General features: G+C 35.2%; 1 pseudogene; it reads right to left on the bottom strand.

The window, feature by feature from the left end:
• The window catches only part of LOC102873858, a 45,121-nt pseudogene extending 27,775 nt beyond the window's left edge, over positions 1 to 17,346 (bottom strand).
• Between the last annotated feature and the right edge of the window lie 670 nt (positions 17,347 to 18,016).

Consider the following 18,016-nt stretch of genomic DNA (forward strand, 5'->3'; position numbering starts at 1 on the left):
AAGTGTTCTGGCATTCCCATTCTTCTCAGAGTCAGCCACAGCTTGTTGTGATCCACACAGTCAAATGCCTTTGCATAATCCATGAAACAAAGATACATTTTTCTGGTACTCCCTGCTCTCAGCCAAGATCCATCTAACATTAGCTACAATACTCCTAGTACCACAACCCCATCTAAACCCAGCCTCCACTTCTGGTAGTTCTCTGTTGACATGCTATTCCAGTCAGTTTTGGATAATCCTCAGCAGAATCTTGCTTGCATGTGATATTAATGATATCGTTTGATAATTTCCACACTCCGTGCGATCACCTTTCTTTGGAATGGGAACAAATAGAGATCTCTTCCAGTCAGTTGGCCAAGTGGTTATTCTCCAGATTTCTTGGCACAACTTGGTGAGCACATCTAGGGCAGCCTCTGTTAGTTGAAATATATCAATTGGTATACCATCAATTCCTGGGGCCTTGTTCTTAGCCATTTCTTTTAAAGCAGTTTGAACTTCCTTCTTCACCCTAGGCTCTTGCTCATACTTTGTATCATTAAATTCTTCTGTATCTGCCAATTCCTTTTGGTATAATGACTTTGAATACTCTTTCCATCTTGTTTAAGACTTGCAGGATAGTTTAATATTCTGCCCAAAACATCCTTAAGTATTGTGACTCGAGGCTTGAATTTATTCTTCTGTTCCTTGAGCTTAAGAAATGCTGAGCGAGTTTAGCCCTACTATATTCCATCACAAAAATCATACTCTAAATAAGAAAACATTTACAGGTACCAGGACTTAATGGTACAGGTACAGAATCATTACACTTTTGTAGTTGTTTAGTGCCATTGAGTTGAATATGACTCACAGTGATCTTACAGAAAATAAATCTGAACTGTCTTCTCACCTGTGCCATTCTCATCATCTCTGACAAACTTGACCCATTGCTGCAGTTATTGTATCAGTCTCTCTCATTAAAGGTCCTCTTCTCTTTCACGGCACCCTCCACCATTCCAAGCATGATGCCCCTTTCCAAGGAATAGCCTCTGCTAGCAACATATCCAAAGAATGTGTGATGAAACTTAGTCATTTTTTACTTCAAGGAATGCTCTGATTTCACTGTGACCAAGAAATATTTGTTTGTTCTTTTGGCTGTCCGTGGGCTATTCAGCACTCTTCTATTACTCTACAACACAACAGCATAAATTATTCTTCCCTGTCAACCTTATTGATTGTCTAGCTTTCAAGTATATAGTAGATTACTGGAAGGATGATGGCTTGAGCCATATGATTAAGAAGTAGTGCTAAAGAAGGTAGAAGTTTAAGATGCATTGAGATAGTTTAAAATTCAGATGGGATAGACTCATGGTTAAATTACAATACTTAGGGATTTAATTTACTTTAGCTTCAGTTTGAACTTGCATATGAGTAATTCATGGTCTGTTCACAGTCAACACCATGTCTAATTTTCACAGAAGGGATCAGGATGCTGGTGGGAGTAGGCAGGGGATGGAAACAGAACACATGCATGGAAGGTAGCGTAGAAGCAACACCAAATCTGGAGCTGTGTAATGGGAAAAATTCCTTCATCTGCTTTTTTGAGTAAAATGCTTGGCTGTGAGAAATTGTTTTAAAGTTGCATATCTAAATTAAGACAGCAAGAGTGGCATTCACTTCCTAAACCACATGCCTCCAAAAGCTCTATGAAATTTGATCAATCTCTATAGTTGTAGAGGGCCTTGAGGCCTTTTGTTCATAGGGTCACTGTAAGTCATACTCAACTCAAAGGCAATCAACAACAACAAGGTGAAGGACTGACCATCCACTTCTGAAAAATAGGCCTTTGAAAAATTCTGTGTATAATAGAACACAGTTAGATACACTAGTATATATGTCACCAGAAGTTGTACCTTCCTGTTGGGAAATAAAAAGAAGGAGTAACAATTGTAAACAGACACTAGTGATCGGAATGTGGAAAGTGAGAAGTATGAATGTTGGAAAATAGGGCAATATTAAGGAAAAAAGGTAACCCATAAATATGGACATTGGTGAAATGAGATGGATTGCCATGGGGAATTTTGAATCAGCCAATCATACAATCTACTACATTGGAACTGAAAGGTGAGGAAAAATAAGGTCATATTCATAGTTAAAAAGATCATTTCTAGATCAATCTTCAAATATAATGATGTGAGCTACAGGATAATTTCATTCACATAGAAGAAGATCTGATAATACCAGTATCATTCAAATGTATTTGTCAACAAACACAGTCAAAGAGGAGGAAATTGATGCTTTTTACCAACTTTTGCAGTTTGAAATTGATCAAATACAAAACCAAGATACATTAATAATAATGGTAACTAGAATGCAAAAGTTGTGAGCAGGAAAGTAGGATCAATAGTTACAGTTAGATAACTAAAACCATATTTAAAAATCATCTCAGGAATATCTTTAGGCCTTGAACACTAATGAGTGAAGACCACATGAGTTATGGGAGAATATGAAACTAGATACAAGTATCAACGTAATAATATGTCATTGTTGTTGTCAAGCTAAGTATTACTCATCGTGGCCCTTTAAACAACGGAGATGAACTTTGTCCTACCCTACACCAACTTCACTATTTCCAGCGTAACTGAGCTCATTGCTGAAGTACAGAGAACCAGAAAAACAAGTAAACCAAAATTCCAAAGAAGCCAAAAAACAAATTAAAAAAAACCCTCAAAACAAGAAAGATGCTAATCAGTAAGAACTGGATAAATTTGAATTTTCATACAATTAATACTTCTCAGCAGGCAAAAAATCAACAAGAAAAACCAACTCCAAACAATGGTTGTAAGCTCTTGAAACATGAAAAAAGTACCCCCCAAAACCCTCCATTTGCTCCTATTGCTGTTAATTGACCTTTCTACCCTTTTAACATATTTAAACACTATCTGCAGCGGTTCCTGATTTCACTAAATTGCATTAAAGTATTTCATTCTATGAGTCTTATTAAGAATTAAAAGCCTTCCAGAAGCTCAGCGGTATACTACATCAGTTCCCATTAACTAAGATTTAGGTTCAGGGGATTCTGATAATAAGATTTTGAAATTTTAATCTATTGTATTGGAGTGAGGTGTTGGGAGAAACAGTTATTTAATGAATAAATATCACAGCATCAAAGTATTCACTCAACTTCTTAAAATTCACCAGTTTTTAAATCACATTTTGAGACTTTTTTTTTAGTATATCAATAATTTCCTGAGCTCTGACAGTTTAGTGGTAAGGAGTTCCACTGCCGAGCCAAAGCCATGTAATTCAAATGCATTCTTTTTTTCTTTGCTGGAGAAAGGTGTACAATATTCTCTAGTGCAATTTACTGCGTATGAAAATTCCCTAGAGGGTCGGTCAGCTATGAGTTGGTACCATTTCAGTGTCAATGAGCATTTAATTATTTCTGAACAGAGAGCTTCTCTGATGCCATAGTCTGCATAGAATTTCACTTTTAACCCGAATGTGGCACCACGTTGTGTTTAGGATACACCAGCGGCACTGTGAGACTAAGATGGGCAATCTCTTCTTTGAATTTAAACCTCACCGGAGGGTCAACCACGAGTCAGCTCTGACTAAACGGCAGTCAGAGATTTGAGTTAATAATTTACAATTTTGGGTTGTTGTTGTTGTTGCTGTTGTGTACTATCGAGTCTGAACCAACCCATAGCTAACCCTCTGGAGGATTTTTCAGAGACTTAAAAGCACAGGAGGAGATTGCCCATCCTTTTCCCACAGAGCAGCTGGTGGCCTTGAACCTGGTGCCTTTAAGATTGAGGCACAGCTTCTCACCACTAGGCCATACTTTAAGTGTCTTTTGACCAATTATATAGTTCTTTGGAGGAATATTTACCCAAGTCCTTTACTCATTTATTGGTTTTCTTGGTCTTTTTATTGTTGAAATGTAAGACATCTTCATAAACTAGGAAATCTATACATTCTTATGCTATATGTAAATTGTTCTTCCATTTTGGAAAACGTCTTTCACTTTGATGACAGTCCATAGATACACAAACATATTTAATTTTATAAAGTCCAATCTATATTTTCCTAATATTTTCTTTCCATGTCATATCTTGTTTTATATTTTATGGCAGAGAAAAACAAGAATTGCAAATAATTACAATAACATTGGGCTTTATATTTTTTGCCTATGCGGTTACTTTACCAGTGTTGTAAATTTCTCTAGAAAAGTTCTGCTTGAATTTGATAAAGTGTTATTTTAAGAAAATTTTGGAAATGAGATCTTGATATTCTAGTTTTATATCTTCTCATTTACTAAAATATTAAATTTCTTTTTAACATAAACATTTAGGTGTTAATGTATAAAAACTTGTTGATAATAAGTTGGACATCATCTAGCATTTATTAAAAAGTTTAAAAATAAGCACATTTTATGTGGAGCTTGATACTTACTGGTTTTATTTTGACAATGCCCAGAATTATCTTTCTGAGTAGTTCTTGCCAATTTTTCCTAAATTTGTCTAGTTTTTCTTCACAAACTAATTAAAATAACCTGGGTGAGGTTTTCCCCTAGATTGAATACACTCCAAGTTATGCCCAATGGAATAAATTAAATAAGAACAACATCAATATACAGAAATTAAAATTTCCAGCATAACTTTCAAAAGTATGTAATGTTCCAGAGAAAAAAATAGGGGGGCGGGTAGAGGTGAGAAACAGTAAGACCAAGTAATTTATCTATGGAAATACAAATTACAACAGTTGTGTTGTGTTGTTTTTGTGTTTTTTTTTTAATTTCTCAAATGTCTATATTGCTCTGAATTCATGACAAAGAATTCACACTTTTCATTCTATATATAAATAAATATTTAATGAGCGTTAAGAAATAATTTTTAAAAAACCAATATAGCATTTTGAAACAAGTAAATGCACTTGATATTTAGCCTTATACACACCCTTTGAGAAAGTTACTACACCAAAGGTAAAAAGTATAACAAAGTCAAAAATGTCCTGAAATCTAGAAATAAAGAGGTCAACACAGTGTTAAGCACTGAGGACAGTCAAAGTGAATTTCTGAAGGGCTATCCATGTTTTCCAGTTACGGAGAATCAGTTCTGATTGCCACAAAGTGAGTGCTATCAGAGAGATAATATAAACAAAAAAATGACAAAATAGCTACATGTGTATTTGAGTAGCAAAACTAGACGACAATTAGCAGGAGCGTATTCACTCACTCACTGTTGTCCACTCAGTTTTGACTCATGATGACCCTCAATTGTGTTTCTGAGGCTATACATTACAACAAGTGAAGTTTGTCTTTTTCCATCAGAGCAACTTATGGATTCCAATCCCAAAGAAGGATAGTATTGGTCTAGCAGCTCAAATCTCTACAGACTATAACACCAGAGTACTCTGCATAGGCACTAGGTACAAAACATAAAGCTGAGTTAGTAACCACAGGGGAAACATGTACAAGAAATAATTGATCTCTAAGATAACTCAGCTGGAAGAAAGTCCACATGATCATAACAATATTTAAGCACTGAATATTGATAGTAATAACATATATTATTTAACCAAGTTGGAAAGTTGTACAGAAATTTTATTGTTGGTTTTGGTTTTGATGGGATTAGAATAGAAATGAATAGAATGCCAGAGTGAGAAATCTTCATCCACCATAAACAAAAGTGAATATATAAGGTATACAATTGAAAAGTAAACATTTAAGCATCTTAGTGTGAAATAAAGATATTGAAGTGTCTTCAGCGGTTATTTTTTAGAGCATAAAGAAAATCAATTGTGTATGTAACTTATAAATGAATTTTTAGTTATTTATTTTCTAGATATAATATAGCCGTATTTTATATTCTGTTGTGGTCTTTTCTATTCCTGTCTTATTCATTACTTTTGCATTTCCATACTCTATAGAATCCTCATTTCCTCACTCTATAGAATGCTCTGCATGTATTGAAAATGTATGAAGATAGGATGTATCCCTGGTATATATGTTTCCAGATTTTGAAACATGTAATGTTTCCTTACTCTGTTCTGATGATTACCTCCCTGTCTAAGAATAGCTTTCATATAAACACAATCAATATTTTGGCATTCCTTTTTTTCTCAGAGTTAGCTGATCCAGGAGGCTGGGCTCTATGAGAAGGAATCTGTCATCAGAATTGGAGGAAGACTCATCAACAACATGCTGTATGCAGACTACACAACCTAGCTTGCTGAAACTGAGGAGAATCGAAATCATTTGCTGTAGAAGGTGAAGGACAATAACTTTCAATATGGAGTAAAGGTCAACATAAAAAAAAATGAAAAATATAAAAAGTCTTATCACTTGGCCAATAGGTAGCATCATGATGGATGGTGAAGAGACTTGGATTGTTAACAGCTTCAGTTTGCTTGGGTTCATTTAATACTCTTAGTACCAGCAGCCAGAGAATCAAAATATTAATAACATGGGGAAAAATCAGTTGTCAGAGACCTCTGCAGAGTACTGAACAGCAACAATATCAGTCTACAGACTAATGTGTGCCTAATCTAGATGATGGTCTACACAATTATTTGAATGCAACAGAAAGCTAGACAATGACTAAGGATGATACAAGGATTGATGCCTTTGAGTTTTGGTGCTGGAAAAGAGAATTGAATATACCGTGGACTTCTAGAACAAACAGTTTCATCTTGGAGAGAGTGAAACCAGACTGCTCCTTGGAGGAAAGATTTTGAAGCTTTGTCTGACGTACTTTGAACAAGTTGTAAGGAGAGACCAGTCCTTGGAAAGGGACATCATGCTTGAAAGGCTGGAGGGCCAGACCAAAGAGGAATACTCTGAATGAGACAGATTGGCTCAGTGACTAGGGTAATGGAGGTAGGTGTCAGAAACAACAAGGTTGTCTTAGGATACAGCAGGCTTCTGAGCTGTTGCACATAGGGTCGCTATAAGTTGCAAGTGACTCGACAATCTATAACAACAACATAGAATCCTCATGCTATAAAGAGCTGTTGATGTTCCTAGAAAAAATTGGGTTTGTAATAAATTTGAAGAATGTAATTGCCTTGTCTACTTGGCTTTGAATACATACATTTATATGTCTTGTGGTACATAAAGGGAACTCTTATTTCCTAGGGGGTAGGGTGTTGCTGTTAACCCAACTGCAGAGTCTCTCTGGGTGTTGAAATCCACTAGTCATTCTGCAGGAGAAAGCTGGGCTTTCTCTTCTCTTCAGATTTACAACCTGTAAAAATCCATTGGTTCATCAGGCATGAGTTGGATCTACATTGGAAACAAGCACGGTTTTGAAAGAGTTATCCAGTAGCAGATAAATGAACTGCAGACAGGCAGTACAGCACAGAGGTTGAATCAAGGAGATCTAGAATCAGGCTGCTTCTGTCTGGTTGACTGCCAGACCTCACAGAAAACATCTGTTGTATTGCATTCTGTAGCACTTTACTCTCTCTCTTTTACCAGTAAATCTATGACTGTTGATTCTCACTGAGACTTGTTTATTCTTCCCATGGGTTCAATTAGCACTTATTTGAAGATTATTCCCAGCGCTAACTGTCCAATTCATAATTTTCCAAAATACATTTCAGCACAGGAAAAGAGAGGAAGGCAGATGACACTGGATCGAGGAAGACTCAATGAAATGGAATTTGCAGCGGCTAACAATGAGCTTAACAATGAGAGACAGGGAGGATGTAAAGGACAAAGCAAGGTTCATATCTGTTGTTCATAGGTTTGCTATGCATCTTCATCAACTAGACAGCACCTACCTATAACGACAATAGTACCACTATCTTCTCCTCTTTACACATGGAATATTCAGTGTCATTAACACTTCACCTGAGACTCTTTTGTTAACAGCTATCTCTTTTGGACAATTTGTCCTAATTCCTAGAATATATTAATTTCATATGGTCCTAGAATATATCAATTTCATATGGTCCATGTAAGATGTGGCTAACTCTGAGAAAAATGGGAATCTTAGAACACTTGATTGTGATTATGCAAAACCAGTAAGTCCTCAGAACAGAGTAAATAAACACTGTATAGTTCAAAATCAGGAAATGCGTACACCATCTCCATACCTTTTCAATCTATGTGCAGAACAGCCCATGCTGGAGGCTGGGCTCTATGAGGAGGAATGTGGCATCAGAATTGGAGGAAGACTCATCAATCAATAACCTGTGTTATGCAGATGACTCAATCTTGCTTGCTGAAACTGAAGAGGATCTGAAGCTTAATGCAGAAGGTCAAGGACTGCAGCTTTAAATATGAATTGATACTAAACAAGAAAACAAAGTTCTGACAACTGGGCTGATTGGATGGTAAAGAGATTGATAATGCTAACAGCATAGTTTGCTTGGCTCCACAATCAACACTCTTGGTACCAGCATCCAGAAAACCAAAAGATGAATTGCATTTAGAAAGTCTGCTGTACAGGACCTCTCTGAAGTACTGAAGAGCAATGATATCCATCTGGAGACTAAGGTGTGCCTGCTTCAGGCCATAGTCTTTGCAATCACTTGCTATGCATCAGAAAGCTGGACAATGACTAGAAATTAAGAAGGAGAATTGATGCCTTTGATCTGTGGTCCTGGAAAGAGTACTGAATATGGCACAGACTGCTAGAAGAACAAATAGATTTGCTCTAGAGATGTTGAAACCAGGCTGCCCCCTGGAGGCAAGGATTTTGAAGGTTCTTCTGATATATTTTGGGCAGATTGCAAGGAGGGTCCAGTCCATGGAAAGGGACATCATGTTTGGGAACGTAGAGAGACAACACAGGAGAGGAAGACCCTCAATGAGATAGACTGATTTAGTGACTTGGGTAAGAGTGGTAGGTGTGTTATAAACAATGAGGTTGATGCAAAATAGAGCAGAGTTCAGAGCTTTTATACTTAGGGTCACTATGAGTTGTGAGTGACTTGATGACACATAACAACAACAATGTTAAACTTAAAACTTCTATGTTGTTGTTATTGTTCTTAAGTGTCGTCACATAGCAGCCCTCTGAACAAAAGACCTGAAACCTGTTCTATAACTAACATCATTTCTCTATGTTCATAGAGTTTAAAGAAGCATGTGATTTAGGAAGGGGATTCCATTCCTGCTTCCAAACCTGAATAGGTCTGGGAGTTCCACCAAACACTGTCCATGATGGGTAACCATTATGCCATTTGACACATCAATGATACAGTGTTCAGTATCACAACAATCCCAGGTTATTTCAGTACAGCAAGTAGACAGAACAAATTTTAAACATCAATCCAATTTTATTCTGAGTCTTTTACCATTCATGTTGACCTTATAGGATAGAGTAGAACACTTCAAAAATTTCCAAGGCTTTAAAGCAGGAGAGTTTGTGTCATAGAACATTATGTATTGCACCGTTAACTGAAATATCAATTTATGGTTGAAAATACCTTCCTATAAAGATTTACAGCTTCGGAAACCCAGTGGATGGTTGCCAAGAGGTGTAATAGTCTCAACAGGAGTGAGTTAATCTATAAATAAACATGCTGTTACATCTTTCTCCCATGATTTCATGGGATGAGTTTAAAATGCAGACAATTTGGCTCGTTAACATACAAACATTTAGCCACTGCATGACTGATGATCCCAACTTATCACAATACAGATAATAATTTTGAACAATTTTGTTTGGATTCTAAAGGTATGCTCATCAAGAAGAAACAAAGAAAAAGAGAAAAACAGCTAGCTTACTTGCCATCTATTATCCTGTTATTCCATGAACCATCATGTCTTATGAAAGGAGGAAAAAAAAAGTGCTGAAGATGGCAAACTATGTTTGGTATTATGTTAATTTCACGTATTTAATTTTGTGATTTATTTTAGGATTTATGACTAAAATTGAGCATCCATGTAGCAAGTGAAAAAAATATCTAAACTCATACTTTAGGCACGTTATTAGGAATTGTCAGTCTCTGGACAGTGATCCTGTTGTAAAGCAAAGGATCAGTCTTAAAAAAAGAAGAATCTCAAAGAAAGGGATTGATAAAGTGGCAGCAACAATAGACTTAAATACAGGATAAATGATCAGGATGTGAGATCAGGCAGGAGGTAGTTCTAGTGCATATAGGGTCTTATGAGTAAGAGCTGACTCACTGATATTTAAGAACAATAACACATTGTTGTTGTTGTTATGTGGCCTTGAGTCACCTTGGACTCATAGTGACTTTACCGTTAACTTAAAAATGGCTTTTCCAGCCATTATGTTATCCTCCCCTTGTCTGCAGGTACTTCAAATGCAGACTCATGGTCTTTTAAATCATCAACAGATGTGGAAAGGTTAAGAGAGAGTGTTTCACACACTGAGCAAAAAGGCTTGAAGGAGACTTGGGCAAGACCCTGGTGAAAGTGAGACCAGAGCAAGACTGGTTATAATCAGACCTGTTGAGAGTGAGATACTGGAGACGGTGGTAGTAGAAAGATTGTGGTGAGATTCTGGTATTGGTGTGGAGAGATTATGGTAAAGTGTAACCTGAGGTTTCTTATGTGTGTGCTGACCAGCAGATTGAAGAAGAAGTTGATTTATAACTGCTTTGAGGCAAACTTTGCTGGATGACTGAAGAAACCACTTGTTGCTGTTAGATGCCATCGAGTTGAGTACGACTCATATCTACCCTATGAACAACATGTCTGAACTGTGTTTTATCCTGGGTCATTGTCACACTTGCTAACACATTGGAGCTCACTGAGGTAGTCAATGTGTCAATACATTTGATCAGGAGTCTTCCTCTCCTTTGGCAATGTTCTACCATTCTGAGCATTTAGGTCCCTCTCCAGGAAGTGGTCCCTCCTAGCAACATGTCCAAAGTATGTGAGACAAAGCTCCATCATCATTGCCTCCAAAGAGTACCCTGGCTGCATCCTTTCTAAGATATATTTATTTGTTCTTTTGGCAGTTTATGGAATATTCAGTGCTCTTCTCTAACACCAAAGCTCAAAAGGTATCAACTCTTCTGTCATCCTTACTTATTGTCCAGCTCTCGGATGCATAGTAAGTGATCAGGAAGATCATGTCCTGAATCAGATGCAAGTCCTCAAACTGACTTTAGTCCTCAAACTGACATCATTACTTTGTAATTTGTAAAGGTCCCTATTTGCCAAGTTTCCTGGTGCAAAATGTCTTCTATTTCCTGACCGCTGGTACCAAGTGTGTTGATTGTGGATCTAAGAAAGATGAAGTTGTTAACAGTTTCAGTCCCTTCTCCATCTATCATGATGTTGCCAATCAGTCCAGTGCTAAGAATCTTTCTTTCTTTTTTTTTTTTTTGTATACTTGTTTATTGACATTTAGATGCCATTCATATTGAAGGCTACATTCTTTGATCTTCTGCAACAAGTGATTCAAGTACTCCTCACTTTCAGCAAGCAAAGCTGTGTCATCTGAATAATTCAGATTATTAATGAGTCTCCCTTTGATCCTGATGCCACATTCCTCTTCATAGATCCAGCTCTCAAATAATTTGCACAACATACAGATTGAATAGGAAACTGACTCATGAGGTTTCTTGAATATGTGTTAAGTGAAACCAGGACTTTTATTAATTAAGAAACTGTGTTTTGATGTTAGTATGGCTTGGGACTGCTGAACTAAAACCTAGACTTGCATTGAGAGATATTCTTTGCCTCCTCCCAAACTATTTCCCTTATAAACCTCACTCTAGGTACCACAACTGCGAGTAAAGTCTATGGGAAAACAATGAATATCAAACCCAGTGATTGGTGAAATTATGTCCAAGAGCGTGAGGGCTGCCTTCTCTGATCAAGTAGATATCTATTTGCTGCTACGTATATTACCAATGGGGACAGTTTCCTTTTGAAAAATGTGTAGAAATTAGACTCACACATCCTCACATTGCATATGCTCCTTTCTCAGTAACCTGATGAACAAAAGATCTGAATTCTGCCCTGTCCTGAGCCAATCTCACTATCCGTGATAACCTATCCCATTACCACAGTAACTGTGTCAATCCGTCTCATCCAGAATCTTCCTCTCTTGCACTGTCCCTTGACCCTTCCCAGCATTGTGTCTTTCTCCAAGGCCTGATGACTTGGCAACATGCCCAAAGTATATGAGACAGAATTTCAAAATGCTTACCTCCAAGGAGGAAACTGATGTCATCCTCTGCAGGACAGACCAGTTTGTTTTCTTGGCACTCCATACTCTTCTCCAGCATCACAACTCAAAAAAATTGATTCTTCTTCTGTCATCCTTAGTCATTGTCCTGCTATCCAATGCATAGCAAGTGATTTCAAAGAGCAGGTATTAGCAACATCTTAGTATCTAGACTGACATTGTTGCTCCTCAGCACTCTGGAGAGGTCCCTGACAACAGGCTTTCCCAGTACTGCTTGATTTTAGATTTCCTGACTGCTGGTGCCAAGAGTGTTGATTGTGGATCCAAGCAACATGAAATTATTAACAATCTCAATCTCTTCTCCATCTATCATGATTCTGCCAGTTGACTCAGTGGTAACAATCTTTGTTTCCTTGATCTTGATCTTTAATTCTCATTGAAGCCTACAGTCCTGTCTTTCTACAGAAAATACTTCAGTTCTTCATCACTTTCAGCAAGCAAGGTTGTTTCATAATGCATAATGCAGGTTTTTGATAAGTCTTCCTTTATTTCTGATGTCATATTATTCCTCATATAGTCCAACTGAAAAGAAGATTTCAAAGGGCAGTTCTAGAAGGCAATATGTTCAAAGAGCTCGGGTCAGAAAATCTATTTGAGGAGGGATAGCAACATATTCAGTATTTTGTGTGAGCTGCTACTCTAAACATTTAGCATGTACTATCTTATTTGATCATCACAACCCTGTATATGATTATTATCTATATGTTTTATATATAATTTGGACTCTGGTGGTATCGTCCCTAGGGAGCTGCACTGCTAAATCAAGGCTACTCTTCTTGAGTGGTTTAAATCCACCATCAGCTAGTTCTTTAGGAGAAAGATAAATCATCTTCTCCTATGCTTTGATTGAGTCAATTCTGATTAAACCTCAATGAGTTGAGTAGAGTTTGTATGTAAGGAAATATATTCATGGAACTTTGATGACAGATAAAAAGTGATTGATGAAGTTATCATACAAAATTAATTTCAAAGTTGTTCAAACATACTCTAATTTGGACGGCCTCAGATAAGAAATTATTGTTGTTCTTGTTAAGTACTGTTTGGTCGGAGCTGACCCATAGCTGACCCTCTCAGAAGCAGTTAATCACACGGGAAGAAGTTGCCCATCATTCTCCTTCAGGACTGCAGTAGCATAAATTTTTACCACTAGGTCACCAGAGCTCTCTAAATTCCCTAAGTCTCGGATTATTAGAGTCCACATAAGATATTCTACTTAGAAAATTACAGAAAATGTCAGTGATATTCAAGCATACAGTTCCTGTGTTAACTTCACAATTTTTCTATATCCTGGTAGAACCATAGGCTGTAAAACTGAGTATATATACATACTATTTCAACAATAAAATACATTATTTTTAGAAGAGCAATGGTATATACCATCTGTTCTGACATAATATTTTAATGTATTTAAAATGTATTTCTATATTGTAAAAGTGGGTTTTAAGTTGGCCCAAAAATTACTATTTTTTTTTATAAATCATAATTCATCAACTAAAGACAACTAAATTATTTGCAGCTTATTCTAAGTTTCCCTTTTTCAGTAGGTTAGAAAAATGCACTTGAGTGTCAAATAACTGCTTTGGGCATGATATCTTTGAATTTATTTTTATTTCATGAGTATTATTATTTTTGTTCATTAAAATTCACTGAACTCTGAAATTGTCATAAGTAAATGTGAGCCAGAGGCAACAGCTTTCTGATACTATTTCTATACAATTCTGGAAAATATTCCAAAGAAATGTAGTTAATCTAAATAATATTTTTAATTATATTTATTTACTATTGCTTGAGAGAAAAATGTAGTACATAAAATAGATTTAAAATGTTTTGCTTCTATAATTTAACGTATTATAAATATGACATTTAATTAGTTGTACTATTGATTATTTTTAGAGGTGAAACAAAATAATTCTGTTATATTGGAAAAGCACTAGCCCTTTTCCTTTAATATACTATTATCTTACAGTTTATCTGTCTTGTTCACGCTACTAAATGTGATCCCTATATAGTAAACATAATAATAATTGTTATGTTGTAATTTACCTTAAAACCTCTTTTCTTAATAAGAAAAAATATTTGAAGCAAAACAGAACTCTTCTACCTTACTCAAATAAGGAATTTAAAAAAAAACACCCACATACATGTACAAGTAACATAATTATATATAGTATTTTCATGTTTTTGAGGATGTATCTTTATCTTTTTATCTATACATATTCTGTGTGAGCACATGCATATATCCATATATACTATTTTATATGAACACACATGTATTATTATAGGAGAAAAGAAAAATATGCATAACTCATATGTAGACATTTATTAATTAACCTACATAAATACATTTATCATATGTTCCTTATGTATATAAATATATGTATAAATTAATTGTATATGTAATTTATGGGGAAATTAATAAAAAATTTGTAAAAATTCGACAATTAGTCAGTAACAGATGTTTCTATATTCAAGTACTTTCAGTAAATCATCACCATTTCATCCCACTCTGTAGTACATATATATTTGATTATTCTGTTAGCTGGATATATCTAGAATGAAATGAAACCTAGAAAATTCAGTTCTTTCATGAACTACAGTGTTGAGTATACATATTGTCTTATTCTCATATTTAATAAATATACTTGATAATGGAGTGTCTTCTGAGGTCTTTTGAAAAGCATTATCGCAATAACAAGGCTTGATACTAAAACAACAAAAAAAGTAAAGGAGTAATTGACCCTTTGTTCATGGTGAACATGAAAGCCCTTATTACAGGAGTTTATCTCATTCTAATGGAGAATCACTAAGGCTACAAGTTCAAACCATTTTTCCTGTTTACCTAGTCTGTGATTATGATCAATTTCATTTAAATTGCTTTTCTTCCTTCTAGTGCTAAAAATGATGTGAAGCATAATTATGGGAACCCACTCTACTGTGGCCAGTATGCAAGTTGTCACTGGATATTAAGTTCCTTCATTCATTTAAACCACTAAGGCTTGTTAATATACTACTTTCTAACCTACTTTTGAAATTAAAAAAAAAAATTTGCTTTAAATGTTTTGCTAGAATGCTATTAGCTCTCAACATCACTGACTTTTTAATTTTTTTGTTTGTTTTGGTTGGTTTTTGCTTTTGTTTTAATTTTTTATACTACTTTACACACAAAATTCGTGAGTTTGTATACATTGTTTTTCACACCCCATCTTTCCCTTTTGTTTACCCATCCCTCCATCCACCTATCAATTTGTGTGACTTTATAATTAAGCAACAACCTCCCACCCCCTTGGATCCTTGTACTCATTCTAGAATCAATAATGGTTCTTATACAGTATTTGTCCTCATGAGACAAAGTTAGTTCACTTAACATAATATTCTCCAGTCCTTCCCCTGTTATGTAATAATTTACAAAATCATTATTACTACCTACTATAGGAGGAACTGGATCTTTTTTAATAGTGCAATTTATATTTTAAGAATCTATGATTCTATATTATATTACTAAAAGTGAAAATGGTCTCTGAGTGATCTGAACAGTTAGTATCTTTGATGTCAACCTCAATATTTGTTGTAATTATTAACTTCTAAACTTGAATATTTCAATTCCAGTGTTTCATATTTATTAGGTAATTAAAAACAAGTGGCATATTGATTAGAACTTAACAGTAGTTACAAGAGGTAGGAAGAATGGGAAATCAGGGAAGATACTTTTTAGGTAATACAGTAATTTTTTATATGGTGATTAAAAAAAGCAATGAATACTGGTAATTGATGCATGACATTGATTTTTGGTTTACTGATCTGCATATTGAATTTGCATTTGAAATGGAAAAATATTAGATTGCTAAATACTGTTTTCTTTACGTTTTTACAAAAGCATTTAAAAGCAAAGAAGCACATATCAATAGAATAAAATAGATTGATCATACATGAACCTTCATTGCAAGACACATAGACATATATCAGGTGTCACAAATCAAATAAATGTATTTGAGGCAATTTTATATTGTTTCCAGCAGAAGTTGAAAATTCAGTATGACTTTTGCCAATTTATTAGCATTAAAATAATTTAAATCAATATGGAATTTACATAAAATGCACACATACATATTATTAAAATTATGTTTCAATATAGATGTATAAAATATACTTGTGATATTTAGATAATATACTATTTAGCAGCAATGTGATATCCTCATGAAATATTAATTTGTATTTATCATTTATAATTCTTTGATGGTCACGTATCTCTTTAAAAAGTAAGAGCAACCATTTTAAATAGAAAAGATTATTGCATACTAAAAATAAACAAATAGATCTTCAAGTTTTTCTAAAGGCTAAGGACATAGGGTCGCTATGAGTCACAAGCAACTCGATGGCACATGACAACAACAACAAAGTTAACTTAGAGGTACTCACATCTATGATCAATGTAACGAACCTCAAAAGTGCATTCTCAAGTGCAGCTTGAATAGTCAAGCATCATACAGAAATTAACACAGCAATTGCTGAGAGTGGGTCCAAGATAACTGAAATTTGCTTTTATAAACGCAAATGTTTGACCTTTGAAGAAGTCACTGATGATATTCTACTGGCCTTTAACAGTATACAAAGATAACATTTTTTTAACCATTCTACTTTTCTATGTTTACAGGATAAGAGTGTTACATAAAATACATAACTATATAAGGTAAATATAAAGCCTTACAATATACCTCTAAAGTTCTACATCACTGATAAATATGGACATAGAAAAACATCACTCATTAACCTATGACTAAATTAAAACCTGTTACTGGAAGGAAATACAGTCTTGAAGATGTGTACATACAGCTGGATAGGCGAAACTCTTCAGTATGTTATGCTAAAGAAATGCAGAATGAATGCTCATTAGATTGTAACATGTGAAGCAACCAATGTGAAATTCAAATATTCCAGTTTTGTTCATGTCCTTTTGGTTCCAATTTACCACACATTTTTTTCATATGAAACCACATGCTTGAAATAATTTTCAGTATCCATATGACACTTTACCTTTTCTTTAAAAATTGAATCTTTAAATTTCTACTTAATTCTCATAGGCATTTTCAGTTATTAAGATTATTAGAAATAACTTACCTTTGCCGTGAAATTTAGAGGCTACATTTGTCAACCATGTCTTTCCTGTGAACACTTTCACATCATTTTCCAACATTCTTAAACCCTCCTACTTGGTTAAGACCGTCTCATAACTTCCCTACAGGAATTTTTTTTTTTTTTCCTACAGGAATTTTAACTTTTTTATTATTTTTTACTCTAAAATGATTTTTTTCCACTGTTCTTAATGCTGCTTTGGTATAGTCCAAGGGGAGTTGTGATACTAACTGAAAGATTTCACCTTTGTGGCAGATCTAGGCAACCAGTGGCATCATAAAAAAAGATGGGTAATGACCTACTAAGTGGATTAAAGCTTCTGAAAACCCACTAGAGCGTCAACTCTGAGTCTTTTCTGATAGGAAGACAGAGTTTGAGTTTATACTCCTTGTCAGAAGAGAACCTACAGATACCAGCTCCTGAATTGAAGGATATTTTCACATGAAATGTTTGAATTTTCCAAGAATTCTTACATATGTTTTTGTTGTTATGTGGCATCAAGTCGCTTGTCACTCGTAGTGACCGTATGTGCAAGAGCCCAAAACTACGTTCTATCCTGTGCCAACCTCGCCGTCTCAAAGACACTCATTCCCACCACTCCAGTCACAGAACCAATCCATATCATCGAAGGTATTCCTCTCCTGAACCATTCCTCCACTCTGCCAAACATGATGTCCCTCTCCAAGGACCAGTCCCTCCTTGCAACATGCCCAAAGTATGTCAGATGAAGT

Source organism: Elephantulus edwardii, unplaced genomic scaffold, assembly GCF_000299155.1.
Source record: "Elephantulus edwardii isolate Elephantulus edwardi_28Jun2011 unplaced genomic scaffold, EleEdw1.0 scaffold00023, whole genome shotgun sequence".
NCBI lineage: Eukaryota > Metazoa > Chordata > Mammalia > Macroscelidea > Macroscelididae > Elephantulus > Elephantulus edwardii.